Genomic DNA, 9,739 nt, shown 5'->3' with positions numbered 1-9,739 from the left:
GGCCAAAAAACTTCAAAAGGAAACCCCAATTTGCCGAAAAACAAAAAAAAAATGTTGCCAAAATAATAAAGAACGGAATGTGAAATGCAATACCCCAAAATCCAATATCAATATCCAATTTCGAATTTCCAATATTTTTTTTAGCACAATCGAGCAACACGAGAAGCCTGTCGCGCAGCTCCTGCCCCAAGAAATCGTAGACCACATTGAATATTAAGTTTTGCTCGTGGCGCAACTCAGGCGGAAGTGGGCTGGACGGGTTTGTTTAGGGCATGGCTGGAGATGTACTCCTGCTTTGAGTGCATTTGATGGATGCCCTGGTATATGAGTAATATGGGTATTGCGAAGTCTAAACGCAAATAATGCACGAAATTCAATTGAAGCCACAAAACGAATAAAATTTCCAATTACGTGCTTTCAATGAACTAACAATGCACTTATTTATCTCAGTGTGTGCGTGGGTGTGTGTGTGTGCGTGGGTGTGCGTGGGTGTGCGAATGTGTGTGCTTAAAATCAATTATAAATGTTCGCGTGAGAGCACAAAACAAAACTATAATTGCTCAACTTGTGAATTCAAAGAAAAGCGCTTAATTAAGGATTCGTTTGATTTTTACAATAAATATTTTTGCTAATTCACACATATTAAGCTTTATTTATATATTTACAATATATTTGTATAAGTTTGTGCTTCAGGCGCGATTACTGCTAGCCTTCAAGTTATAGAAGACAGTCATGTGTTAACTTAACTTTAAGTTCTTTCAACTTTTTGCATATTATTTGAAATGAGAAGAAATTATATTATCTAGAGGCCCAACAAATATATAATCTGACTGGCTAGCCAAAATATTTCCTATGCTCAGACACACAACGATTCTTTCAGACAACAACTCGATTTTCAACCGATTGCTATATGATATAGTGTCTAGAGATCGATAAGACTTAAGTTAAGTAATTTGGGAGATGGAATTGAAAAACAAAACAGATTTTTATACAAAAGCTTGGTTTAAATCAATGCTTGAGTGCTAAATGATATAGTGTTCCGATATGATCTGGCTGGAAAAATAGATAAAAAAGATCTGTGCCAAATTGGATAAAGATAGATGTAAAAGTGAAAGAGTAGTTTGCAACGCATCAGACAGTATTACACAGTCGGTCACGATTATTTGATAATAACAAAGTAATAATGTTAAATCTGAACACTTAACAGTAAGTTAACATGTTAATATATCAGCTTATATGTATATCGTGCTGATAATAAATATTTATATTTATTTGATAAGAATGATGTCTTCAACGAAAACTACAATGTGGCAAGAATAGACTGCTTGATGAATATGTACACAGGGCAACATTTTGTCGTTACTTTTGCATTCCTCTTAGAATTCCCAAACACTTCTAGCAAATAGCTTACAAAGTATTTAATATGAAATAAAGAAAATAGCTTATAAAAAATATACTCAACAATTACTTGAAATTGACAGCCTTAAATGAGGCATTTTCTGGGCGAAATGCAAGTGAAATGAAATTAATTTGGCCACAAAAATCTCTCGACAGAAGCTCATCAAACCTCAATGTCATTGTTTCGACAAGGAGCCCAAATGCAGAGCTCAATTCTAGGCACAGGGAAGAGGAAGGGCCATGCTGAAAACTTGGATGGTCAAATGGCAAATGGCAAATGGCAGGCGGCAATGGGAAGTAGGAAATAGGAAATAGACAAATAAGAGAGAAGCAGGCAAGCAGAATAAATAAGCCCTTATGTGTGCGTGGCTTGTGGGTGAAGGCGAAAAACATTCTTATGGGAGCCAAGACGCACAATGGAAAGAAAAAACAAACGAATATAAAATAAAAATTAAATAACTCTTTGAAATTCAATTTCTTATGCTCGAGCTTAATTTTGTTTGCTTGGCGCGTTTTGTTAACAGAAGAAAAAGTTGATAATAACATTTTCAGCGCAACCACCACCCAGCAGCCACCACCCAACCACCCAACCACCACCCACCAAGCAACTAACCAAACACCAAACCACTCACGGCTCGGCGGGCTGTGCAGGCAAAGAAATCTTCATTTACGCCGCATGGAAAATACTGCTCAAGCATTTTCACAAGTTTTCACAATTGCTGAATGAATGCTGCTGGAAAGCGCCAAGCCAAACGCACAGCCACATGTACTTGAAAGAGAACTGTACACAGCTGCATATCTCACGATTTCCACTCAGTAAAAATAAAATCATGTTTTATTATATCGGATGTCTTTACCCAGATAATAACATAAGACCATTTGTGGCAGAGGGCAAGAAACCTTACAGTCCTTATTATATTATTGGACCAAACTCTTCATGTGCAAATATAGATATAGATATAGATATAGATATAGATATAGATATAGATATAGATATAGATATAGATATAGATATAGATATAGATATAGATATAGATATAGATATAGATATAGATATAGATATAGATATAGATATAGATATAGATATAGATATAGATATAGATATAGATATAGATATAGATATAGATATAGATATAGATATAGATATAGATATAGATATAGATATAGATATAGATATAGATATAGATATAGATATAGATATAGATATAGATATAGATATAGATATAGATATAGATATAGATATAGATATAGATATAGATATAGATATAGATATAGATATAGATATAGATATAGATATAGATATAGATATAGATATAGATATAGATATAGATATAGATATAGATATAGATATAGATATAGATATAGATATAGATATAGATATAGATATAGATATAGATATAGATATAGATATAGATATAGATATAGATATAGATATAGATATAGATATAGATATAGATATAGATATAGATATAGATATAGATATAGATATAGATATAGATATAGATATAGATATAGATATAGATATATAAAAGAGAATATAAAATTTAGCGTCGGACTAGCGAGCGGCAAGTCGCCGGCTCTAACTCCAAGGCATTGGCTTGAATCATGAACTGAACCCAAAAGACTTCGCCCTGACATAAACATTACATGACAATATTTAGATACTTTTAATTAAAGAAAGCATTCCTGAGTGGAATTCCGAAGAAAAAAATGTATCTGGATTCGGCAACGCGCTGTCCCTTATCAAATTTGAGGTAACAGCTTCAAGTGCCCAAGAGACAATCTTAAGCCCAACTGAATTGTAATGGGACAGTGGGTAGTGTGTCGACATTGTGTTGTGGGTTGGGTGGTGTTGATTGCTGCTGTCTATGATAGGCAGTTTACACAATGCCCGCGGGGGTGGGTGACGCAAGGCAACTGCAAGAGCTTTCTGCCACTTAAGTTGGGTATCTGCTGTGTACATACAACTAACCCAGACAAACACACATACACACACACACACTCATTTATATACAGCGTGTAACAAAGAGCAGGCGCCATGCACTGGCGGTGTGTATGTGTGTGTGTCTGTGTGTGGGTGTGTGTGTGTGTGTGTGTGTGTGTATTGCAACTGTCACAGGGTTTCGTTCGTGCAATTTTTGGATGCTGCAACGAGCCATTTGAAGGTGGAAGTACATAACGTGCCACATATAGGGGCAGCTCATGTACCACATATTATACATGTACATATCTATATATATCTATATATATTTATATATGTTATATGCTTTTGCTGCCTCTCCCGCCCAGGCGGCGGCAAAAGGAGAAGCTCCTCCCGCACACAAATCGCATTTCATTTCATTTTAATTTTATGCCATCGCGCGCACAAGCGTTCTGAGTGGGCGGTGGGATGGTGGTGGGGGGGTGGGGGGTGGCGGCTGAGGGGTGCCTAGGCAGCTGAATTGACCAAAGAGGCGAAATGGCCAGGCCCCAGTGTTGCATCGCATCGAACTCTGAACTTTAGCAAGTTACATTTAAATAATTGATTTTGTTTGCCCTCGCTGTCTGTTTGACTTGCCCATCCCACCCTTTGTCCTTTTCTCTGCAGCTCTGTTTGTCCTTTGCCTCCACTCTTTTGAAATATGTATGCTGTTCGTTGCCTGCTTTTAGGCGTTGCCCTTAAAACGTTTTGTGGCCAAAAACAATTTTCTGCTGCGCTCACAATACTAACTGACAGTCTTCAATATTATGAAAATAATAAAATGCGGAGAACATTATGTAAAATTGTATCTTTTAATGGAGGCTGCAGTTCATAAATTCATAAATAACTCGAATTCGAAAGTAGTTCGACTGAGATATGTAATTCGTGCATGTTAAAGTGATGCTTACAGAGTGAAGTTGGCAGAGTGACATTAACAGAAATCTGTTAACAGAACAATGTAATGTTAACAGTAGCAGATTTACAGTAATCATTTACCTTAAACAGAGCCGTGTTAACAGAGTGAGTTTCATAACAATATCATTGCAAGACACTCTTAACATTGCGCTATTAACGTTACTCTGTTAACAACAGACTGTGCACAGAATGGAACATTTAATGAACTGAGCCAAACTGAATCTGTTCACGAGCTCTTTATGTTAAAACTATGATTCAAAATGTGAGCAGCAGATACATTGCTCAAAGTTTAAAAGCCATTAGAACCCTAACACTATCCCACAATGAATTGATTTACATTTGATAAAGCCCCGAAGCGAACAAACTTCCAAATTGTTTGTCAAGTTTTAGACAATAGACAGCAAAATAAATGGCTTAGTCATGCACAATCATTATGTGCAAATCGTAATTGATTTAAAATTACGATAAAACTTGTTTCATCAAGCATGGATAATATGGAAATTAAACACTTTTCCAGCAAAACAAACTGAACCGGAGCTCATTAGAGCTGCAATTGTAATTGCCAATTGATATTCACCCACAGCTTAAGATTATTAAGTGCACAATTACCAGCTCTTCTGCAGTTTGATGCCATTTGCATATATAATTTAGTTATTGATGTATCCATCACGTATTTCGGGCCCGATATGCATGTTGGTTCGCTTTTGACAAAATGATGCTCAATTGAATGGCATCAATTTAAAAATCGATCAAATTGCTGGGGCTTGCACAATATTGTTGGCATTTTGTATGGCTACGTTTTGCGGTTAGGGTTAGATGGACACGCCCATCAAGGCCAACCCCAGCCCCAAACCCCAACAACAACACTATCACGAACAACGACATCCACATTGGAACAACAATGCAATCAACGATTACAATTAATGCATAAATTGCTTTCTGAACGAGCTGAAGTGTGCGAGTGGGACAGGCATGAAAATGGCGAAAGAGACGGAGCATGTGTGAGTGACAGAGACAGAGGAGGAGCGGGGCATAAATGCAATTGCACCCTTTGGCCTGTCAGCGCATTATTCCGGCTATTAGTAATGCCGGACTGGGAAGAAATCACAGCGTATTAGCCGATGCATGCGACAGTGGTGACAGCTGAGCAGGTGTCGTGTTTGTCTATCGTGACACGAGCAGCACGATGACTGGAATAGAATTCCACAGGAAAATACGAAATAAGGCAATGTGATATGATTTAATGCATATGGCATTTTTTAAGTGCCAAAAGCCATTTGTCAAAAAAGAATAATATTTTCTATAGGTTTTACGTTTTTAAACCCTTTTTAATTTATAATTTTCGAAGCCCACCATGAAGTCGGCCCCCAGAAACTGTTATTAATTACACAAATTACCAAAAAAAGAAATCTTTTAACTTAAGTAATGGACAATTTTTGTGCAAATCACTTTTATCACTCCCAGAATCAAAGAGTTATTTTTCTTAGAATACTTAAAAGGCAAATGTATGAATATATATTTTTTATCAAATATCTGCCTTAAAAGAAGAACAATAATAAGAAGAAAAAGACGAAGTAAAAGAAGAAGACTATGAAGAATAAAAATACATAGAAGTTAAAGGTAAAAAGGTTTGCATATTATATATAAAATATACATATATTAAAAAAATATATTAAATGCAACAACAAATGATTTTCAATTTAGATATGTATTTGAACATCTATCTTAAATTTAAGAGATCTCTTTGTATATAAAGAATACTATAGTTCTGCCTAAAGTACATATATAATCTATATCTATTCTATATTAAGTATATATATTCCTAATCTACAATCAATACCTCAGTCCATTTTCAAACTTGATGCATTTGCTTGAAAACAACAACAAGGGAACTTTGCAAAGATCCCTCTCTTTGTTGCAGGGATTATATATATAAAAGATTCGCATTGGAACACTATGTCATATAGCTGCCAATTGGCCAATTGGTCTATTTTGACCATTTTGGCCTTTACTAGTCCCACCATGTTCCCATATTATAAAGCTCTATAGGAAGAATCGGTCGAAAGGATTTGGTATGGAAAGCGTTTGTGTTTTTTTTTTCAAGATATTTTGACCTAAGCTAACATTTGCTCGCAACATATTTTCAAAACAAAATATTATGATACTTTGATACTAGCGGCTATTGCCCGGCCTTGCCCGTGGTAAGTTTGGTGCTAACAATTTTAGATATTACATTTCCACGTCCGTGGATAACTGAAATCTATCCAAACTTCTATTTAAAAATATGATTAAAGTGCATCGAATAAGTTAGTCTTGCGGTAAGAATCTTTAAGTCGAAAAATAAACTTTTGTTCATTTAACCTTTGACCCGCACTTTCCATTCAAGCGCAGTGAACTTTTCCGAAAAATATATCAAATAAATTCTCTAAAAAATCTTTTAAAATGAGTTTGAAATCGATAATAAACAAAAAAGTTGTAAATTTTCCGCCAAATTTCCACAGTTGCGGGTGGAATATTCATTAATTATGTAGGGATTTGAAAATAAGTTGAATCGAATTCCCACCGAGAATGGTTGGATTCTGCAAAAAGTGTAAAGCACATCTCAAACAAGTTTTCGTAAAGACCTTTGGAAATAAAGTTGAATGCGAAATCACCAATTCGCCCACCAAATCGTTGACTCCCAGTTCCACCAAGGGAGAATGGATTTGCCGAAAGGTGTGAAACACACTTCAAATGAATTCGACCAAAGATCTTTGAGAATGAGTTTTAGGCCGATCGGATGGTGAATAAATAAGTTTCATACAAACATTTTCCGCGATTTTTCAATATTTGCGGGTGGAATTTCCGAAAGCCCCGTCTTCAGCACATAAGGAAAATTTCTAACGGTTCAGTCAGTCAAGACAAACAGTTGTATGTATAGCGATAATCTGATATATTATAATATATGATATGATATATATATATAAGGCTTACTTACCTTATAAATTGTTGTCCTTAACTGATATTTTTTGGTTTAAAATATCACTTAGCAGATCTCGCTCGCACTCTTTATCTCTCTCTCTCTCTCTCTCGCTCGCTGTGTCTCTTTCTCTTCAGTGCTCTGCTTGTGGCTTGACGATCTCTCACTCTCGCTCTCTTTTAGTTTATAGCTCTCTTATGTGCTTCTGTTATGTCAACCTCTCTGTTTTCTGTATAAATTCTTGTAGCTCGCCGTTTTCTTAGTTTGTCGCTTTTTAATTAAATAAATTTATCTGTTTTTTTTTTTTTTTTGGCAATTTGTTGTTGCTGCTATTGTTGTTTGGTGTTGTTGTTGTTAGCCGGAATTTCCTTCTATTTTAGTTGGATTTTAAAAAATATTTCGTCGTATTTTGAAATCGTTGGAAGTCCGTTGGTTTTTGTTTTGTTTGATTTGTTTGTTTTGTTATAATTTGTATTGTGTTTTAATCTCGTGTATAAATATGAATTTCTTAAAGAATTTCAAGTCTTGTATCGAAATGTAAATATAGTTTACTCGTATTATATATATTAAAAAAAAAAACACTTGCCTTACTTCACTATTCTTGGTGTTTATCTTTATTCTTTGTTATATGTATATATTTTATTATGTGTGAATGTATATATATATATATATACTTATCCCGAACCTGCGTACGCACCCTTAACGCCCTGTAAATTCTGTAAAAAAACCTTGTGGTATATCGTCACAAAATCGCCTCCTTTTCGCCTCCTTAGTCAAATTCTTTTAGTCAACTTTTCGCCTTTTTTCGCCTCCTTTTCTCCTCCTTTTCGCCTTCTATTCTCCTCCTTTTCGCTTCCTTTTCGCTTCCTTTTCGCCTTCTAGACACAAAACGTTGAGCACAAAGACACAACCCACGACACTTATGTATAATTTCTAGTTAATTATACGATCTTCTATATAGCCAACAAGTTTTTGCCTAGCCATATGCACACTTAAAAAAATGTACCAAAAAAAAAACGAGTTATTAGTTCATTTATTTCTCAATATTTTCACAATGTTTATATTTTTATTCTTCTAGTTTTCTTTTTAATACGAGTAAAATTGCTTTTCCTTTGCTTTTTTTTCACATTAAAAAATTGTAACTCAAAGTAAACTTGGGAAATGTTATAGATATTTTTTTTTTAATGCAAAACGCGGATTTTTATTTAGTTTTTCTTTTTTTTCCTTTTCACTTATTTAATTTTAATTGAAATGGATTCAAGATCATAAAATTGTTTATTTTTTTGTTACTTTTATTTTCTGTTTTTTCTTGATTGCCGCCTGCAGACTTTTGGTTAAATAGTCTCAAGTATCTGAAATAATATAAGAGCATATATATTTTAATTAAATAAGTTATTATATTAATAAATATACATAACTAAAAAAAGTTTTCCAGCATAATTTCTGAATAAATATAATATCTTATGTGCAAATTCCCTTTCAAAATAATAACTGGATTTGTTTCTTGATCTTTGTCGCTGCAGAAATAAGTGTTAGATAATCTCTAGAAGCTTCAACATAACCTATAAGTGTGTATGTGAGTTGCATTAGACAGCTGGAATAGATTCTGAAAACGAAATAGTTTCTCTAATGCGCCCAACTACAGGTACATGTATGGGAAGCTGAGGGGAAAGTGAAATTAGTTTTAGATACAACTTATTCTCACCCACAAAAAAGCTGCATTAATATAAGCTCCACTTCTGGCTTTATGTTAATAATAATAGACACACCCACTTTAGGTACACGTAAATGTTACCTCCAACATACATACATATATGTATATACATGAATTATAGATGTATGGAAAGCTGTGATAATAAGTAGGTCGAAAGTGAGCTTAGTTTTGGGCAGAGAAAAAATGCACACTTACACACACGCATACAGACTCACACACATGTTAAAAAAAAAATAAAATAAGAGACTTCTCAAAAATGTGTTTATTACAATTCTTGTATGTCTGATCTGTGAGTTACTGGTCTTAGGAACTGCGTGGAACGTACTGAGGCGACTGCGACTGCGACAGAGACGTTGACGACGACGGCGACGACAATGGCGGCCGCAGCAAAGCGCTCTCCTGAGCTCGAATTAGAACTTGGCGTTTAGTTGTTGCTTCTTCTTCGTTCTACCACACTTAATGTTTGTTTTTGTGGTTTGTTTTGTTAGTTAGCTTGTCCGTGCGGTCTTTGTTGTTGTTTGTTTTTGTTTTTCTTTTTTTTTTAATATACTTCTATTTTGTTTTGTTTTTATTTTGTTTGTTTGTGTACTACGAAACAAGGAGAAATCATACAGCGACGCAAATGATAAATTATATGAGTAGAATAATACAAAACGCGCTTAAAAAAGAACCGCGTTTGCTGGATACGCCGAAGACTGCTTGACTCGTACTGATTAAGAGAGAGAGCCCAGCTCGCCCACCAAACTGCGGCAGCGGCAGCGGCAGCTAAGGCGACGCCAGCTGCGGCAGCGGC

The sequence above is a fragment of the Drosophila montana genome, unplaced genomic scaffold, assembly GCF_035044405.1.
Source record: "Drosophila montana isolate Dmon_TW-CO22-7 unplaced genomic scaffold, ASM3504440v1 contig_920_1, whole genome shotgun sequence".
NCBI lineage: Eukaryota > Metazoa > Arthropoda > Insecta > Diptera > Drosophilidae > Drosophila > Drosophila montana.
Note: the sequence above shows the minus strand (reverse complement) of the source record.